Source organism: Elephas maximus, chromosome 1 (genome assembly GCF_024166365.1).
Source record: "Elephas maximus indicus isolate mEleMax1 chromosome 1, mEleMax1 primary haplotype, whole genome shotgun sequence".
Lineage (NCBI taxonomy): Eukaryota > Metazoa > Chordata > Mammalia > Proboscidea > Elephantidae > Elephas > Elephas maximus.
The window spans coordinates 232,703,008-232,721,544 of record NC_064819.1 but is presented as its reverse complement, the minus strand read 5'-3'; the positions used below and the strand labels follow the sequence as shown (position 1 = coordinate 232,721,544).

Below are 18,537 nucleotides of genomic sequence, written 5' to 3'. Positions count from 1 at the left end.
GTCTCCGAAATCTTATTTTCATTTCCACATATTTTTATCCTAACACAATATATTTGATGTAGATAATAGTTTCTTGATTTTCTCATCATAGTTTCTGTGTGCAAGAAATTATTATAGAAATAGACATTTAATTATTGAAGGTATCTTCTGTTAACATAGTCACTAAATACTGGAATTTTTTCCTGACTGAGTTATAATTACGGTTATTTTAGGACAACTGATAATAACATAGGATATCGTGTGTTTTGACAAATAATTATTACCCAGGAGTAAAATTTTGTTGGAAATGAACATCCTATAGTTCCAGGAGAATGTAAGAGAGGCTGGATTTTTTCCAGTTACTTCATGTAATCTGTGGATGAATATTATTTATTACTAGAATGACTTAAAGTTCAATATCAATATCAATTCTATTCCTGTTTTTCATTTTTATAAATTCATATGCCAAGAAACCTTCTCTGTATAAATAAATCAATGGGCATGGAAACAGCTTTGTTATAGCACTGTTACTCAATCTTGTGACCTCCTTCTCAGTTATATGCCAAGAATCACATAGTGATCTATTATCAAAAATTCTTTTTAATTTTCTATTAGCTTACACAACATTTAAGTCCTCCTAGAATTTCATTTGCTGACACAGCATGACTCAAAATGAGAAGAAACAGCTGCAAACAGCCATTAATAATTGGAATGTGAAACATACGAAGTATAAATCTAGGAAAATTGGAAATCCTCAAGAATAAAATGGAACCCATAAACATTTATATCCTAGGCATTAGTGAGCTGAAATGAACTGGTAATGGCCATTTTGAACTGACAATCATATGGTCTACTATGTCAGGAATGATAAGTTGAAGAGGGATCGCATCTCATTCACCATCAAATAGATCATTTCAAGATGCATCCTGAAGTACAACATTGTCAGTAATAGGATAATATCCATATACCTACATAGAAGACCAGTTAATACAACTATTATTCAAATTTACACACCAACCACTAAGAGCAAAGGTGAAGAAACTGAAGATTTTACCAACTTCTGTAGCCTGTGATTGATCAAACATGCAATCAGGATGCATTGATAACTACTGGAGACTGGAATGGGAAAGTTGGCCTTGGTGATAAAAATGATGCCAGAGATTGCATATGATAGAATCTTGCAAGACCAATGACTTCTTCATTGCAAATACCTTTTTTCAATAACGTAACGTAACATGGATCTTGCTGGATGGAATACACAGGAATCAAATCCACTACATCTGTGTAAAGAGACAATGGAAAAGCTCAATATCATCTGTCAGAACAAGGCCAGGGGCCAACTATGTAACAGACCACCAACTGCTCATATGCAAGTTCAAGTTGAAGCTGAAGAAAATTAAAACAAGTCCAGGAGAGCCAAAGTATGAACTTGAATATACCTGTTGCCACTGAGTTGATTCTGACTCATAGCAACCCTATAGGACAGAGAAGAACTGCCCAATATGGTTTCCAAGGAGTGCCTGGTGGATTGGAACTTTTGACCTTGTGGTTAGCAGCAGCAGCTCTTAACCACTGCACCATCAGGGTTTCCAAACTTGAGTATATCCCACCTGAATTTAAAGACCATCTTGAGAACAGATTTAAGGCACTGAACACTAATGACCAAAGACCAGACAAGTTGTGGAATGACATCGAGGACATCATACATGAAGAAAACAACAGGTCATTAAAAAGACAGGAAAGAAAGAAAAGACCAAAATGGATGTCAGAAGAGACTCTGAAACATGCTCTTGAATGTTGAATAGATAAAGTGAATGAAAGCAATGATGACGAGAAAGAGCTGAACAGAAGACTTCAAAGGGTGGCTTGAGAAGACAAAGTAAAGTATTATAATGACTTGTGCGAAGATCTGGAGTTAGAAAACCAAAAGGGAAAAACATGCTGGGCATTCTTCAAGCTGAAAGAACTGAAGAAAAAATTCAAGCCTCAAGCTGCAATAGCGAAGGATTCTATGGGCAAGATACTGAGCGATGCAGAAAGCGTCCAAAGAAGATAGAAGGGATACAGAGTCACTACACCAAAAACAATTTGGTCGATGTTCAACCATTTTAGGAAGTAGCATATGATGAAGAACTGATGGTACTGAAGGAAGATGTCCAAGCTACACCAAAGGCATGGCAAAAAAAACAAAGCTCCAGGAATTCACAGAATACCAATTGAGATGTTTCAACTAACGGATGCAGTGCTGGAAGTGCTCACTCATCTATGCCAAGAAACTTGGAAGACAGCTACCTGGCCAACTGACTGGAAGAGATCCATATTTACGCCTATTCCAAAGAAAGGTGATCCAACTGAATGTGAAAATTATCAAACAATATCATTAATATCACATGCAAGAAAAATTTTGCTGAAGATCATCCAAAAGTGATTGCAGCAGTACATAGACAGGGAACTGCTAGAAATTCAAGCCGGATTTAGAAGAAGACGTGGAACCAGGGATATCATTGCTGATGTCAGATCCTGGCTGGAGGCAGAGAATACCAGAAAGATGTTTACCTGTGCTTTATTGACAATGCAAAGGCATTCCACTGTGTGGCTCATAACAAATTAAGGTGTGTGTCAGGGTTGTATCCTTTTACCATACTTAACCTGTATGCTGAGCAAATAATCTGTGAATCTGGATTATATGAAGAAGAACACAGCATCTGGCGGAGGAAGACTCGTTAACAGCCTGTGATATGCAGATGACACAATCATGCTTGCTAAAAGTGAAGGGGACTTGAGGCACTCACTGGTGAAGATCAAACACTACAGCCTTCAGTACGGATTACACTTTAACATAAAACAAACATTCTCACAACTGGACCAATAAGCAACATGATGATGAATGAAGAAATAATAGAAGTTGTTAAGGACTTCATTTTACTTAGACCCACAATCCACACCCATGGAAGTGGCAGTCAAGAAATTAAGCAACGCATTACATTGGGCAAATCTGCTGCAAAAGCCCTCTTTAAAGGGTTAAAAAGCAAAGGTGTCACCTTGAAGACTAAGGTGCGCCTGACCCAAGCCATGGTGTTTTCAATTGCCTCATATGCATGTAAAAGCTGGACAATGAATAAGGAAGATGAAAGAAGAAATGAGGCCTTTGAATTATGGTGTTGGCAAAGAATATTGAATATACCATGGACTGTCAAAAGAACAAACAAATCTCTGTTGGAAGAAGTACAGCCAGAAAGTTTATTAGAAGTAAGGACGTTAAGACTTCTCTCACATACTTTGGACATGTTTTCAGGAGGGATCGGTCCCTGGAGAAGGACATCATGCTTGGTAGAGAGTCAGCAAAAAAGAAGAAGACACTCAACGAGAAGGATTGATGAAGTGTCTGCAACAATTGGCTCAAGTATAACAACAATTGTGAATGGCACAGGTCCAGGCAGTGTTTTGTTCTGTTGTGCATAGTGTTGCTGTGAGTCAGAGCCAACTCAATGGCACCTAACAACAACAACAAGGACAATTTTGCTGTAAGAAAAAATTGGAAACCACCAGACTTACAAAACATTGTTTAATCAAGTCACTGGAGTCATTTACTTTCTTACTCAATTTTTGTTGTTAGCTGTTGTCAAGTCGGTCCCTGACTCATGGCAACCAAATGCACAATGGAAGGAAATGCTGCCTGGTCCTGCACCATCCCCATGAGCGGTTGCAGACTGGGCTGTTCTTATCCATAGCATTTTCATTGGGTGATTTTCAGGAGCAGATCATCAGGCCTTTCCTCCTAGCCTGTCTTAGTCTGTAAGCTCCACGGAAACCTGTTCAGCATCATAGCAACACACAAGCCTCCACTGACAGCTGGGTGGTGGCTATACATGGATTGGCCGGGAACTGAATCCTACCGCGGAACCACCACTGTCCTCAAGTCTACGTTACTGCAAAACCCATATTTCAAATTGTCCCATTGTTTGGTGCTCCACTGGTTTTGAAACCCCATGATGACACATCATAGTAAGGTGGCAGATGCCTTTTGTAAAGCGAGAGGACGGTTATGTGGTAGGAGCTGCAGTCTCATCACAGGCTATGTCAGGCAGGTCCATTTTCAGAAAGAGGACTTGTGTGAGCTGAGGATCTGAAAATTGCATCTCTTAAAAGTATCCAAACCCCTGAGCTCCTTGGATGGTCTGTTCATACCTCCAGTAGTATGCTTATCCCAGTCTGAAGCCCACTGTTCAAGACTGTAGTATGAAGAAAAACATAATGCATTGGACTAGGAATTATGAGTAGTTTTCATACATATATATTCATAAGCGAACTGTCTTATTTATTCAGAAAGCCCAAATTCTTGTCTTATTGCTACAGCCAATGATCTGTCACTTAACATCACTGAAAAAAAACTGTAGGTAGGAGTAGCCAGTCCACCTCACTGAGTTGCTGAGAAGATTAATTTAAATAAATAAAAGTCATTACATATATGCATAGTAGCAGTAATCCTGGTAATTTAAGTGTTTTAACATCAATTTAGGTACTACTTTCTCAGAAACCAAGTCCATTGCCATTGAGCGCGTTCCAACTCTTAGCAACCCTCTAGGACAGAATTGAACCACCCCATAGGGTTTCTAAGGCTGTAATCTCTATGGAAGCAAACTGCCACATCTTTGTCCCACAGAGCGACTGGTGGATCCCAACCACTGACCTTTCAGTTCACAGTCGAGCATTTAATTGATGTGCCACCAGGGCTCCTTCACTAGTTTCTCAAGGCACAACAATTTTATTTTAAGTAAACCCGTAGATGATTATTTACCTGAAATAATTTCCCGTTGTAATTAAACATGTAAATAACGAAGCTAGAATAAAAGCACATAAAATCTCAGAAAGCCAATGGGCTATTTAAAGACCAGAGAAAATGCAACATTTTGCTTTAGAAAAGTACTAAATACAAAACAACCAACCAACCCATAGCCATCAAGTTGATTCCGACTCATAGCAACCCTGTAGGACAGAGTGAAACTGCCCCATAGGGTTTTCAAGGAGTGAACAGTGGATTCGAACTGCCGACTTTTTGCGTAGCAGCTGAGCTCTTAACCTCTGTGCCAAAAGGGCTCCAGAAAAGTATTAACTAGTGTCACACATACAAATCCAAAGAATGGAATTTACGTCATCCAGCTGGGCCTCAACAGTTTGGTTAGTTACCAGAGAGATAAAACGCACAATGGGTTTTCATCTATGATCCAGCAAGGTACAGTGAGAGCTGTTTTAATGAATTTGCTCAGTTGATTTTGAATTGTCATTGTTGTTAGCTGCCATCAAGTAGGTTCTGACTCACAGCGACCCTACGTACAACAGAACAAAACACTGCCTGGTCCTGCACCATCCTCACAATCGTTGCCATGGTTGAGCCCATTGTTGCAGCCACTGTGTCAATCCATCTTGTTTAGGGTCTTCCCCTTTTTCCCTCCACTTTACAGGAGCCCTTAAAAAAAAAAAAAAAATTTTTTTTTTTTTTTTGGTAGCACAGTGGTTAAGTGATATGGCTACAAACCAAAAGGTCAGCAGTTTGAATCCACCAGCTGCTCCTTGGAAACCCTATAGGGCAGTTCTACTCTGTCCTATAGGGTCGCTATGGGTCAGAATTGACTGAACGGCAAAAGGGCTTGGCTCTACTTTAGCAAGCACGATGTCCTTCTCCAAGGACTGATCCCTCCTGAAAACATATCCAGAGTATGTGAAATGTAATCCCGCCGTTCTTGCTTCTAAGGAGCATTCTGGTTGTACTTCTTCCAAGACAGATTTGTTTGTTCTTTTAGCAGTCCATGGTATATTCAATATTCTTTGCCAACACCACAAATCAAAGGCATCAATTCTTCTTTGGTCTTCCTTATTCATCGTCCAGCTTTCGCTTGCATATGAGGTGACTGAAAACACCGTGGCTTGGTTCAGGCACACCTTAGTCTTCAAGGTGACATACTTGCTTTTCAAGAAGTCTTTTGCAGCAGGTTTGCCCAATGTAATTTTGAATTGCAGGAATTAAAATGCCCCCTCCAAATACTTTTTAAACACACAAATTTTCTTTAATATAAAAGTAATTATCTTTTTTCACTTTCCCAGAAGAGAAATAGCCAAAAGGATTTTATCATACTTCATGTTAAAATCAATTTAAAATAAATGTCTACATGATCAAAGTGTCATGATACCTCACCACTTTCTACAGTGCTCTGACAACACCTGAGCCAGATACTGTCCACCCTTGTGTGCACTTTTCTGTATCCCAGGGGGCTGGAGGTATAGAAACTCCATTTCCCAGACTTGCCAGCTGGGTTCTACTTGGGTCTGGCCAGCAGGAGGTCAGAAGGCAGGAAGAAGGTAGAGGAGTTCTGCTTCTGAAGTAGCAACAGCTCCACCTCCAATAGTAGCAGTGACAACAGCGGTTGCTGCAACAATTATGGATTGAATCATGTCCCCCAAAACAATATGTTGAAGTTCTAACTCCTGTGAATGTGACCTTGTTTAGAAATAGGGTCCTTGAAGATGTTATCAGTTAACATGAGGTCATACCGGGGTAAGGCAGCTTCTACTCCAACATGATTGCTGTCCTTATAAAAGAGGAAAAGAGACACAGAGAGATACAGAGGAAGACGGTCACGTGAAGAAGGAGGCAGAGATTGGAGTGATGCAGCCACAAGCCAAGGAATGTCAAGGACCACCGTCCATCACCAGAAGCTAGGAGACAGGCATGAAACAGATTCTCCCTCAGAGGCCTCAGGAGGAACCAACATGACTGACACCTTGAATTTGGACTCTGAGCCTCCAGAATTGTAAGGGAATAAACTTCTGTTCTTATCAGCCACCCGGAGAAGGACATGATGCTTGGTAAAGTAAACAGTGAGTGAAAAAGCGGAAGACCCTCAATGACATGGATTGACAGGGTGGATGCAACAATGGGCACAAACATAACAATGATTGTGAGGATAGCACAGGACCAGGCAGTGTTTCACTCTGTTGAAGACAGGGGCGCTATGAGTTGGAACCGATTCGACAGCACCTAACAACAAATACAACATCAGCCACGCAGTTTATAGAAACCTGCTACGGCGGCCCTAGGAAACCAACGCGAGGAGTCAGCAAGTAACGTAATCACCATTGGCAACGTGGGGGCAAAGGAAGGCAGGTTCCAGGCACAGGCTGCTGATGGTCGCCGGCCCTGTGAAGGCCATTTCCCAGGGCTGGGTGACCACCCAGAGGCTCTGCCCCAGCTGTCCTTCCTAACCTGTTTTCCCTCCTTGCTCCCCTGGCCCTTCTAAACCAAACCAAACCATATTCCAGCTCATGGCAACCCCACGTCAGACTAGAACAGTGCTCCACGGGATTTTCAATGGCTGATTTTTCCAGAAGCAGACTGCCAGGACTTCCTTCTGAGCTGCCTCTGGGTAGACTCGAACCTCCAACCTTTTGTTCACCAGCCAAGCATGTTAACCTTTTGCACTAGAACGTTTAAAATACAACTCCTATTATTAAATCCCTTCCTGCTTATGAAAGCTATCCTGGTTTCTGTTTTTACAGCTGGGGTCCTGCCATCTCTCAAAAGTACAAAATACATTAATTTAAACAAATGTCATATCTATAAATAAAAAAAATAAATAAATGCACCAAAACACACACACTTATGTTTTCAGGGCAGGAAGCACTGCAGACACAGGTTCATGAACTCAGTTCTGACTCCAGGTCATGCAGCCAGGGGCAACCGCTGCTGCCTGGGCCTGGGGCTTCCTATTCAGCTCCTAGCTCAATGCTCCCAACCGTTGCCATGACAACTCCAATGCACAACAGCTCCTGGCCATGGACATACCTTTCAGGTTTCAAGAGAGATCAGCAGGCGCTGAAGCTATGAGCACTGGGCTGAGGACTTTTTGCTAAATTAAGTACTAGATGCTTGTTTTTGGAGTTCCCAGGAAGCACAAGCAATTAAGTGCTCGGCTGCTAACTGAAAGGTTGGTGGTTCAAATCCAAACAGAGGCACCTCAGGAGAAAGGCCTGGTGATCTACTACAGTCAAGAATTGGATTATGTTCCCCCAAAATATGTGTTAACTTGGTTAGGCCATGATTCCCAGTATTGTGTCGTTGTCCTCCATTTTGTGATTGTAATTTTATATTAAAGAGTATTAGGGTGGGATTGTAAAGCTCTTACTAAGGTCACATCCCCGATCCAATGTAAAGGTAGTTTCCTTGGGGTGTGGCCTGCACTACATTTTATCTTACAAGAGATAAAAGGAAAGAGAAGCAAGCAGAGAGTGGGGGACCACCAAGAAAGAAGCACCGGTAGCCAAGTGCAGCCTTTGGACCCTGGGTTCCTGCATGGAGAAGTTCCTGTCCAGGGGAAGATTGATAACAAGGACCTGCCTCCAGAGCTAATACAGAGAGAAAGCCCTCCCCTGGAGGTGACACAATGAATTTGGACTTGTAGCCTACTAGACTGTGAGAGAATAAATTTCTCTTTGTTAAAGCTATCCACTTGTGGTATTTCTGTTATAGCAGTACTAGATAACCAAGACAACTACCAAAAAAAATTTGCTATTGAGAACTATTGATAACATGACACTATAGACAGAAGCACCATGCCATCCCTCTGCAGCAAAGACCCAAAAAAACTAGGTAAAACAGATACAAACATCAGTTTTGGAACCCTAAGCAGCAAATGAAGGGACAAAGAACTAGATCAAGAACCGAATGGAAGAAAAAACTGACAGAGAACAGAGAACGGGGAAAGTTACAGAGCGGAGGTCCCCTGCCAGTAACGTGGGTCGGATTTGCCATCTTGGAGCACAGCTACCAATGACCCTGGACGGGGAGTACGGGAAGGCAACTTCATGGCGCTCTCAACTGGAGACAGCACACCTGCTCCGCACATCACATCCTCTCCCTTCCCTTCTGCCTTTCTGCACTGCACGCCAAGGGCCGTACCCCTGAGTGGCACTTGTGTGGACCTCCGGGCCCCCAGGCTCTACCCCATGCTGCCCCCCGGCCCCACCCTGCTGAGTGCTGTGCACCTGCATGGCACTGGCACAGACCTCCAGACCCTGCTCTGGGCCCCCCGCCCCCCCCCCACCAAGAGCCATAACCTCGAGTAGCACTGGTACAGACCCCCAGATCCTACCCCATGCTTCCCCTTGGCCCCACCCCACTGAGCGCTGCACCCCTGAGCAGTACCAAAGTGGATGCCTAGACCCCACCCCGTGCCACCCCTAGCCCTGTCCTGCCAATCCCAGGTTGTGCCACAAATGACCCATCCCTGCCCCTCGCCCCTGCTGGTCCTGCCCTGCTGTACCACAGCTGAGCAACAGGACCTGCCCACCTGGACAAGATGGTGAGAACTATCATGCCCACAGACGAGCAAGCAACAAAGCATGCCCAGCCTGCCCTCCCCAGACATAACAAAAAAGCAGGATGAAACAAACAAACCTACAATCAATAAATGAAGAAAGTAATTCTCAGAGACAGCAAACAAGTGATCAAAATAAAACACTAGATGACCCTCCAGTAGAAGAAACAGCATTGGACTACCTGACAGGGAATTCCAAAGTCTAATATTCAGGGCTTTCCAAGAGATTAGGACAGAGATGAAGGAAAACAGACAAGACTAAGGAAAAAATAGACAAAATCATGGAAAATACAGACAAAACCAGGGAAAACACAGATACAGCAAAGGAAGAATTCAGGAAAATAATACAAGAACAGAATGTCAAAATAAATAAGCAATAAGGAATCATAAAAAACAACAATTAGAAATCCAAAAGATAAACTACAAGATTTCAGAAATGGATAATGCAACAGAAGGTTTAGGAGCAAATTTGAAACAATGGAGGGCAAATCCTTGAATACCACTTTGTTTGAGGAAAAATCAGAGAAAAGAATGAAGAAAAATGAAGAAGACCTAAGGCCTATGTGGGATACAATCCAGAGCAAATATGTGCATGTGATCAGAATTCCAGAACAGGGGAAGAAAATGGAAAACACAGAGAGGATCATTGAAGATTTGCTGACAGAAAACTTGCCTAGTCTCATGAAAGATGAAAACCTGACCATTCAAGAAGCTCAACGAACCCCATATAGGATAGGCCCCCAAAGAAAGTCACCAAGACATAGTCATGCTTGAAAAAAACCAAAGATGAAGACAGAATCCTGAGAGCAACTCAAGAAAAATGAAGTCACTTACAAAGGGAAAACCATAAGACTAAGCTCTGATTACTCAGCACAATCAGCCACTGAAAGCCCCATGGAGCACAACTCTACTCTGACACACTCGGGGTCGCCAGGAGTCAGCGTTGACTTGATGACAGCTGGTTCGTCTTCTTGGTTTAGAAGTCTGCTTTAGTTACAAGGGAAGTCTCAAGTTCACCTCTTGTCAAAAAGAAGGTCACAAAGACACTAGAGTTGATGTCTTTCTCCTAAAAAATCTATTTAGAACAAGTGAGGCATCTTCTATTTTTTTTTTCTGAAGTGTGCAAACACAAAGACATTAAAATTTCTTGATGTTCATAAATTCACGTGTACCCATTGTTACTTATTAATCGTCAAAGTCACTTTTATACAAAGAGAATTACTCTCCTTGGCAGGAACAGAAAGCTGATCAGATAAAAGACTCAAACAGCTGTCTATGTAATGCTGAAAGGATTACATTGCTTCATTTGGCAGAAAGCACAAGCAACTCCAGGCTAATTCACTACTTTTCAAGGATTTTCAACCAAGGGCTTTCCTTAGCTTTGCCTAGTTGCCAAAATCCAAATGGACATTATGCTAATTTAAGTTATAATAATAAAACTCTGGGGCAAATTATTATTAGATACATGTTAAAGTTATGATTTCTAAATTGTCCTTAAAACTAGAGTAAGAAAATATCTCCAAGATGTCAAGATCACAGGTAAGAGATGAAGTAAGTGTGCAAAAGTCTCAGAAACTTACCAGTCGGGCTTTTATCTGCTCCTCAAACCACAGGGAATGAACCCTGATGGCTAGCAGCTGTATTTTCCCTAGAAGTCTAGTTCATCCTTCTTGGACAAACTTATGTAGGAGGTTCTAAGATTAGAAGACATCATAGTGGTTGACTTCAGTGATGGGAGTCCCTGGGTAGTGTAAAAATAATCAGCTGCTAACTGAATGGTTGGAGGTTCAAGTCCACCCAGAGGCACCCTAGAAGAAAAGCCTGGCAATCCACTTCTGAAAAATCAGCTATTGAAAACTCTATGGAGCACAGTTCTACTGTGACACACAGGGGGTCACCATGAGTCGGAGTTGACCCAACAGCAACTGGTTTTTTAATTTCTAGCTGGTCTTCCAGCTTTGGGCTCTGTTCTCTGATGTCTTCAGCCACTAGGGCTTCAGCTTTCCGCCACACAAGCTGTATACAAGTGGGGGATGACTCAGTTAATAAGTGAATAAGTGAAATTGGTTTTTCTTTTCCTGGGACAAATCAAGCTGCATAAAATTGGGAATTAGCATATTTTGGCTCTTATAGCATAATAATAACATCATAAAAAAAAATTTACATCATACCTACAGGATAATACTTTTCCACATTTTACTTTTAATTAAAAATTACTCGAAATCAGGTTTCAGACTATAAAAATATACTAAAAATGAATGTTCATTTTACTAAAAAGCATTAGAAATATGTCCATTTAAATTTTCCATTTAAAAAACCATATCCCTCCCACTCAACTCACTGTAAATAGAAAGAAACGGTACTGTCACTACGTCCGAGGTTGGAATTTCAAGGCTAAGATATTCCTGCTACTCTTTTTGCTATTGACCCCAACACATCACACAGAATCACCTTCTTTGGTTCATTTTTCTAGAAGGCTAAAAAATGGTAGTTGAAAATGGGCATTATACAGTAAAACCTGTGAAAGCTGGAAACTGTAAGGCAGAACTTGTCAGAGAAGGAAAACTCAAATATTTCCCACTAAAACGAGTGACAGAAAAGTGGTAAGACTTGCGAGAGCCGGAAAAACAAGGCAGTCCCATGAAGTTCCAGCTCTCACAGGTTTCACTGCAATAATCTCTTTGTTAATAAGGTTTATCTATTATCAATGAGATCGTTTGATACACTAGCCAAACAATGGGCTTGAACATACCAACTATCATGAAGACAACGCAGGAATGGACAATGTTTTGTTCTGTTATACACGAGGTCACCGTGAGTCAGAACCAACTCTACAGCAATTAACGATAAGGACATTACTAAAGTAAAAACCTACCTTAGACTAGTAGCAGTTCCTGTGTTGGTAATAGTGACAAATGCCCTTTTTTGGCAGGCAGGGGAGGATCTGAGAAATGAGACTATCCTTCCTTTGATTAAAATCTCCAATAGTTCCCCACTTTTGTTCTACAGACTAAAGTTCAGGCTCTTTATTATAGCTCTCAAGGCCCTTTGCACCAAGCTGCAATGCATTTCTCTAATCTTATCACCACTTGCTTTTCAGCCTCCAGCATATCCGCCCATATTTCAGTTACTCTTACTTTTCTGAGGTTTCAGCTGTCCTCCCTCTCTGTCTGGGACACCATTTTCCATCATTTCCCTGCCTGATAAAATCCTGTATGTTCATTTTTCAAGACCTAGATAAGATTTATTCGGTGAGCTAGAGATGGCTTGCGTACTTTCACAGACATCTATTAGTTTGAGAAGTCAGACACCTTAATTATGACCACATATCTTTGTCTCTGAAGGGAACTTCTGACTTCTCAGACTACATATTCCTGTTTTTTTTGGTTCAAAAACTCTGACTTACTACAACATTATCATTCTGTATCATCAGATTAAAAAGCTGAAAAAATATAACAAATTATTTTTGAAAGGTGGTTTTCATAATTTTTAAAAATTATTTTTTATTTATGTAAACATGGTCACCGTCTATAAATTAGAAGAAAAAGAAGGGAAATCGTTATCATCACCTGTAGTCCCATACTGACAAGCATATTCCTCTAGACCTCTGTCTCTGCGTATATATACATGCTCTACTAAGATAAGGTTAGATTCTACTGCTAGTTTACAAAACCTGCAATATGATTTGTGAGTTTGTGGAATTCTATGTTATCATAATAAATGCTTCATTTCATATGAAATGAACGTATGAAATTAGGTATGGCCGTAATTCTTAAACCAACCCTTTATTTTGGATCAGGGATTAGGCTGTTTTTATTTACTATTTCTATATAATAAATATATTATGTTTACATGTCTATAAAAAGAGATGCTAAATCTATAAGAATTTTGAAATATGGCCAAGTTATAGGAGGATGTTCTTATGTGGCACAAATGGTGAAGAGCTCAACTACTAACCAAGGGGTTGGTGGTTCGAACCCACTCAGAGGAGCCTTGGAAGACAGGCCTGGCAATCCAGTTCTGAAAGGTCACAGCCTTAAAAACTCTGTGGAGCACAATTCTAGAAAGCAAAGTGAATTCATTTTGGAGTGAAATGATTTAATTATAATTTCAATAAAATTAACCCAGTTTATTTTGTAAACCTTCTCATATCCTAACTTGTTCCAAAACAGAGCCTTTAAAAAATATATAAAAGCAATTTGATTATTTATATAGATTACAGATTCTTTCATAAAACTCTTCCATATCCCCTAAAATAAGTACGTATGAGGACATTCCACAGAAATCCACTTTTTTCCCATATAGCTTAAAATATCCTAGTTTTTAAAAATAGGACTTAGGATCAGTCTAGGTTAGCTTCAATTTTAAAGTATTACAAGTTCTGGGAATTGGTTTTGTATCCCTTACATAATGCTAATCCCCTGAAATAATTAGGAGTTACAGAGCTTTTTAAAAGATTATGATACATATATAGAAACAACTCAACAATTCGAAAAGAAGTCTGTTCCAAACTGTTGTTGTTGTTAGGCCCCCTCAAGTCGGTTCCGACTCATAGCAACCCTAGGTACCACAGAACGAAACACTGCCCGGTTCTGCACCATCCTCACAGCCGTTGTTATGCTTGATCCCATTGTTGCAGCCACTGTGTCAATCCATTTCATTGAGTGTCTTCCTCTTTTCCACTGACTCTGTACTTTACCAAGCATGATGTCGTCCTCCAGGGACTGATTCCTCCTGACAACGTGTCTAAAGTTTGTAAGACACAGTCTCGCCATCCTTGCTTCTAAGGAGCATTCTGGCTGCACTTCGTCCAAGACAGATTTGTTCATTCTTCTGGCGGTCCATGGTATATTCAGTATTCTTCCCCAACACCACAATTCAAAGGCATCAATTCATCAGTCTTCCTTAATCATTGTCCAGCTTTTGCATGCATATGATGTGATTGAAAATACCATGGCTTGGGCCAGGCGCACCTTAGTCTTCAAGGTGACATCTTTGGTCTTCAACACTTTGTAGAGGTCCTTTGCAGCAGATTTGCCCAATGTGATGCATCTTTTGATTTCTTGACTGCTGCTTCCATGGCTGTTGATTGTGGATCCAAGTAAAATGAAATCCTTGACAACTTCAATCTTTTCTCTCTTTATCATGATGTTGCTCATTGGCCCAGTTGTGAGGATTTTTGTTTTCTTTATGTTGAGGTGCAATCCATACTGAAGGTTGTGGTCTTTGATCTTCACTAGTAAGTGCTTCAAGTCCTCTTCCCTTTCAGAAAGCAAGGTTGTGTCATCTGCATAACACAGGTTGTTAATGAGCCTTCCTCCAGTCCTGATGCCAAGTTCTTCTTCATATAGCCCACTTTCCTGTATTATTTGCTCCAAACCAGACGACGGGAAAAATTGATGACATAGCATATATATATTTCAGATGGACTTACCTGCCTATGGTTTGTGAGTGGAGGTAATAAGTAGTCAGATACAAATCAGAGAAAAATGACAAGCGCAGAGCAGGAGTCATAGCTTGCTTTTGTGTGATTCTAACTCCAGGTCTACACGTGGGTTGATTTGGATCTGAAATCACACAATTAGTCATGTGTTTGATAACTGTAAGTGTAAGTCCTAAAAGTCAAAGCAAACATAGAATCTATCCTTAGAAACAACTGAAGATTAAAAATTAATAATAATATTTTTTTAGCTGCCTTTAATGTTACTTTGGAAACCCTGGTGGCGTAGTGGTTAAGTGCTATGGCTCCTAACCAAAGGGTCGGCAGTTCGAATCTGCCAGGTGCTCCTTGGAAACTCTATGGGGTAGTTCTACTCTGTCCTGTAGGGTCGCTGTGAGTAGGAATCGACTCAACATCACTGGGTTTGGTTTTTGTTTTTTTTTAATGTTACTTTGGTTTGGAAAAAGGAAGTCATCAAATTAATCTATCATTAAGAGAGAGATTTCGGGGACTTTTTCTGAGGCAAAAAGTAGTTCTACCATATCTGGCTGGCATTTGGAAAGAGTGCTGTTGCTGTTAGTTGCTGTTGCATTGGCACTGACTCATGGTACCCCAGGAACAACGGAATAAAACACTGCCTGTTCTTACGCAATCCTCACGATCAGTTGCGGATCGGAGTGTGTGATATACGGGGTTTCCATTGGCTCATTTTCAGCAGTAAATCACCAGGTCTCTCTTACTAGTCTGTCTTAGTCTAGAAGCTCCGCTGAAACCTCTTCAGTAGCATAGCAACACCGAAGCCTCCACTGGCTGTGCATAAGACGTACTGCCCAGAAGTCAAAACTGGGTCTCCCTCATGGAAGGTGGGAATTGAGAACAGTACCAGAGGATATTTTTGCTACTAGAAATTCTCCTCAAATACAGACCAAGTAGTATTCAGCAGCTTTCTGGTTTCTAAGACCCCCGTGGAACGTGCTAAAACAATGCCACAGCCATCTGATTGCAGGTTGGGTGACAAGGTCGAGTGAAAGGGAGAGATGAAGACTATTAAACACTCGAACAAACAAAAACGAAAAACAAACCCACAACCCTTAATGAGTTTAACTGTCCCTTTTGAGGACAGTAAAAACATGACCTTCTCCATCTGTCCATCAGAGAGAAAGGGAGCTTCCCTTTCCCTACGGGTGTGTGTGGGGTATGGAGCTGTGTGTAACCTTTGATGCCTCTCCCGGTCACCATCTTTTGATGTTAAGGGTTCTCAGCACGTGTTACAGCCCATCAGACATTCCCAAAGAGGGGCTTCCAGGGGAAAGAAGGAATGTCATCACATCTTTCTAGATTTTAGTTTCTGTCTTTCAGAATCACTGGTAACACTTTCTTCTCCACTTGGAAACCACCATTGCTAAAGATCTTCATAATCTACTCAGAACATGGTACAATGTGTACATCTTTTAAAGTTTGCCCAAACTCAGGTTTTCTAGTAAAAACACACTCTTATGACATAGTAAGCCAACTGGTGTAATACCACCACCAGTGCCACATATAAATAGACTTCTCCGGAATGTGAAGATTAACCTACAAATAGGTGCTTTCCCAGTTAACATGTGTCTTTTAAACTCCTAAGACTTATGGATTTCTATACGAATATTAAATGCCGTATTCTAGTCCCTTATCTCCTTTCTGACTTGGACCAAAGAGAAAGCCAAGCCCATTGCTGGCGAGCTGACTCCGACCCACGTCAACCCCCCGGGTTACAGAGGGGCCCTGCTCCGCAGGGTTGTCTTGGTTGTAGTCCGAACAGAAGTAGATCACCAGGTCTTTCTTCCGCAGAGTCACTGAGTGGGTTCAGACCGCCAACTTTCAGGTTAGTAGTCAATCTTAAACTGCTTATGCCACCTGGGGACCTCTGACTAGGACACACCATTCTAAAGTCTTCTAAGCCTTGGTTTTGCCCACATGTCCAACTAGAGGACCTGGAATCATCTTGAAGGACAGTGTTTTCCTATTCTACTATTTTATGATTCTGTGAACACTGAGTGAGCATTAGACACAAACACCAGGTCATTCCTATCACTAAACTAATTGCTATTACAATAGGACAGAAACAAACACACAATGAAAAGTTTCAGAGGAGAAACGGAACATTAACTAAACCAGTAAGAAAAGCAGACACTATTGTCAAAATAAGTCAGTAAACAGCCACAGGGCTAAAAAGCATGAACTGATTAAAGCAAACAAACAAAAACCTTTGAGCCAAAGAGCTCAGCACTCTCAGCATCTATGCAGATGGCCTCTTCCAACTTTATGTCTTGTGTTTACTTTTTGTGTGTGTGTGTGGTGGTGGTTGTTCTTATTTTCATAACATTTCCATTGATTAGAATCAGGAGAAAGGATCTGAGAAAACGTTGAATCTCAGGGGAGATTTGGCCAGGTCTTAGGCAGAGAGAGTTTCAAGGAAGTCCAGGCTAACTTTGGAACAATAGGATTATTGATTCAACTCCACCTGGAGATCCCACGTTGGCAAGTGTTTCATGGTCATGACTATAGGTAATTATTTGACCTGAAGTGAGGACAAACTTGATTATCCAACTTTTGAATAGTTGGACATGTGGAAAGACCTTGTTTCTAGCATACACACACACCACGCCCCATAACACTGCCTTTCTCCAAGTCCTTCTGATGCCCCAAAGTGCCCTCACCCAGATGGTGGGCATATTGGCAGGAAAGGCCTTAGTCCTGTTCCTGGGTTTCAGGTCCTTCCCACAACCTGGAGGCACCTTAACTCGGCAGCTCCAGGGCACAGCTAGCTAACTTACCACCCAAGCAAGGATTGCCATTCTACTTTGTCATGGGCTCTGAGATCACGTGATTCCCAGTCATGCAGTGTCCTAAATTGAAAGTAATCGCTTCTGAAATTGTGTTCATTATGATTACTCAGAGTGGTTGAAACTATAAAGACGGATATGGACTTCATGAACACCCCATTATATGGCCCCATGGAGCTTAAAGGAGGTGCCATTCAGGGCTGCTTTCCCTCACACACATCACCCTGTAAGCAGATGCAGTGGTGCCATAGCCCGCGATCATCCCGCCCTTTTATTCAACACACCCAGGTGTCTACATGGATAAATACACAGGTGGTGCCTTGTTGCTTCAGATCTGAATCTAGTTGCTGTAATGTGTTTCTATTGACACCTAACATTTCCTGAGTGCTTCCCATGGGCCAGACATCAGATTCATGGCTCTATATCACTGTATCTCAGTTCATCCTTCCAAGAAACCTGTGAGCTAGACACTGTCACCCTCGTTTTACAAATGAGAAAATGGAGACTTTATGAGATAAAGACACTAGTTGGAAGTTACATACTAGTTAGTCACTGGTAGAGAAGAGACTGAACTCAGACATCTGACCCCCAAGTCCACACCCTCAAACACCCACCTACACCCAGAACCACATCTGCTCCTTCCTGCCCCTGCAGCTACATACAATGAAACACAAAAAAACAGCTTTTTAAAATTTGCCAAAATACATATTATTCATTTACTAAGGCTCAAGAGATCATTCTTAAAATAATTTTACTTACATAAATGCATAAAACCTAACCGGTTGCTGTCTAGTTGATCCCAACTCACGGTGACCCAATGTGTGTCAGAGTAGAACAGTGTTCCACAGGGTTTTCAATGGCTAATTTTTTGGAAGTAGATGGCCAGGTTTTTCTTCTGAGGCACGTCTGGATGGACCTGAAC

At 41.3% G+C, this 18,537-nt stretch overlaps 1 protein-coding gene across 4 annotated transcripts in view; it reads right to left on the bottom strand.

Moving 5' to 3' along the window:
• The window catches only part of SLC22A3 (solute carrier family 22 member 3), a 120,205-nt gene that overhangs the window by 67,621 nt on the left and 34,047 nt on the right, over positions 1 to 18,537 (bottom strand). The window lies entirely within an intron of this gene.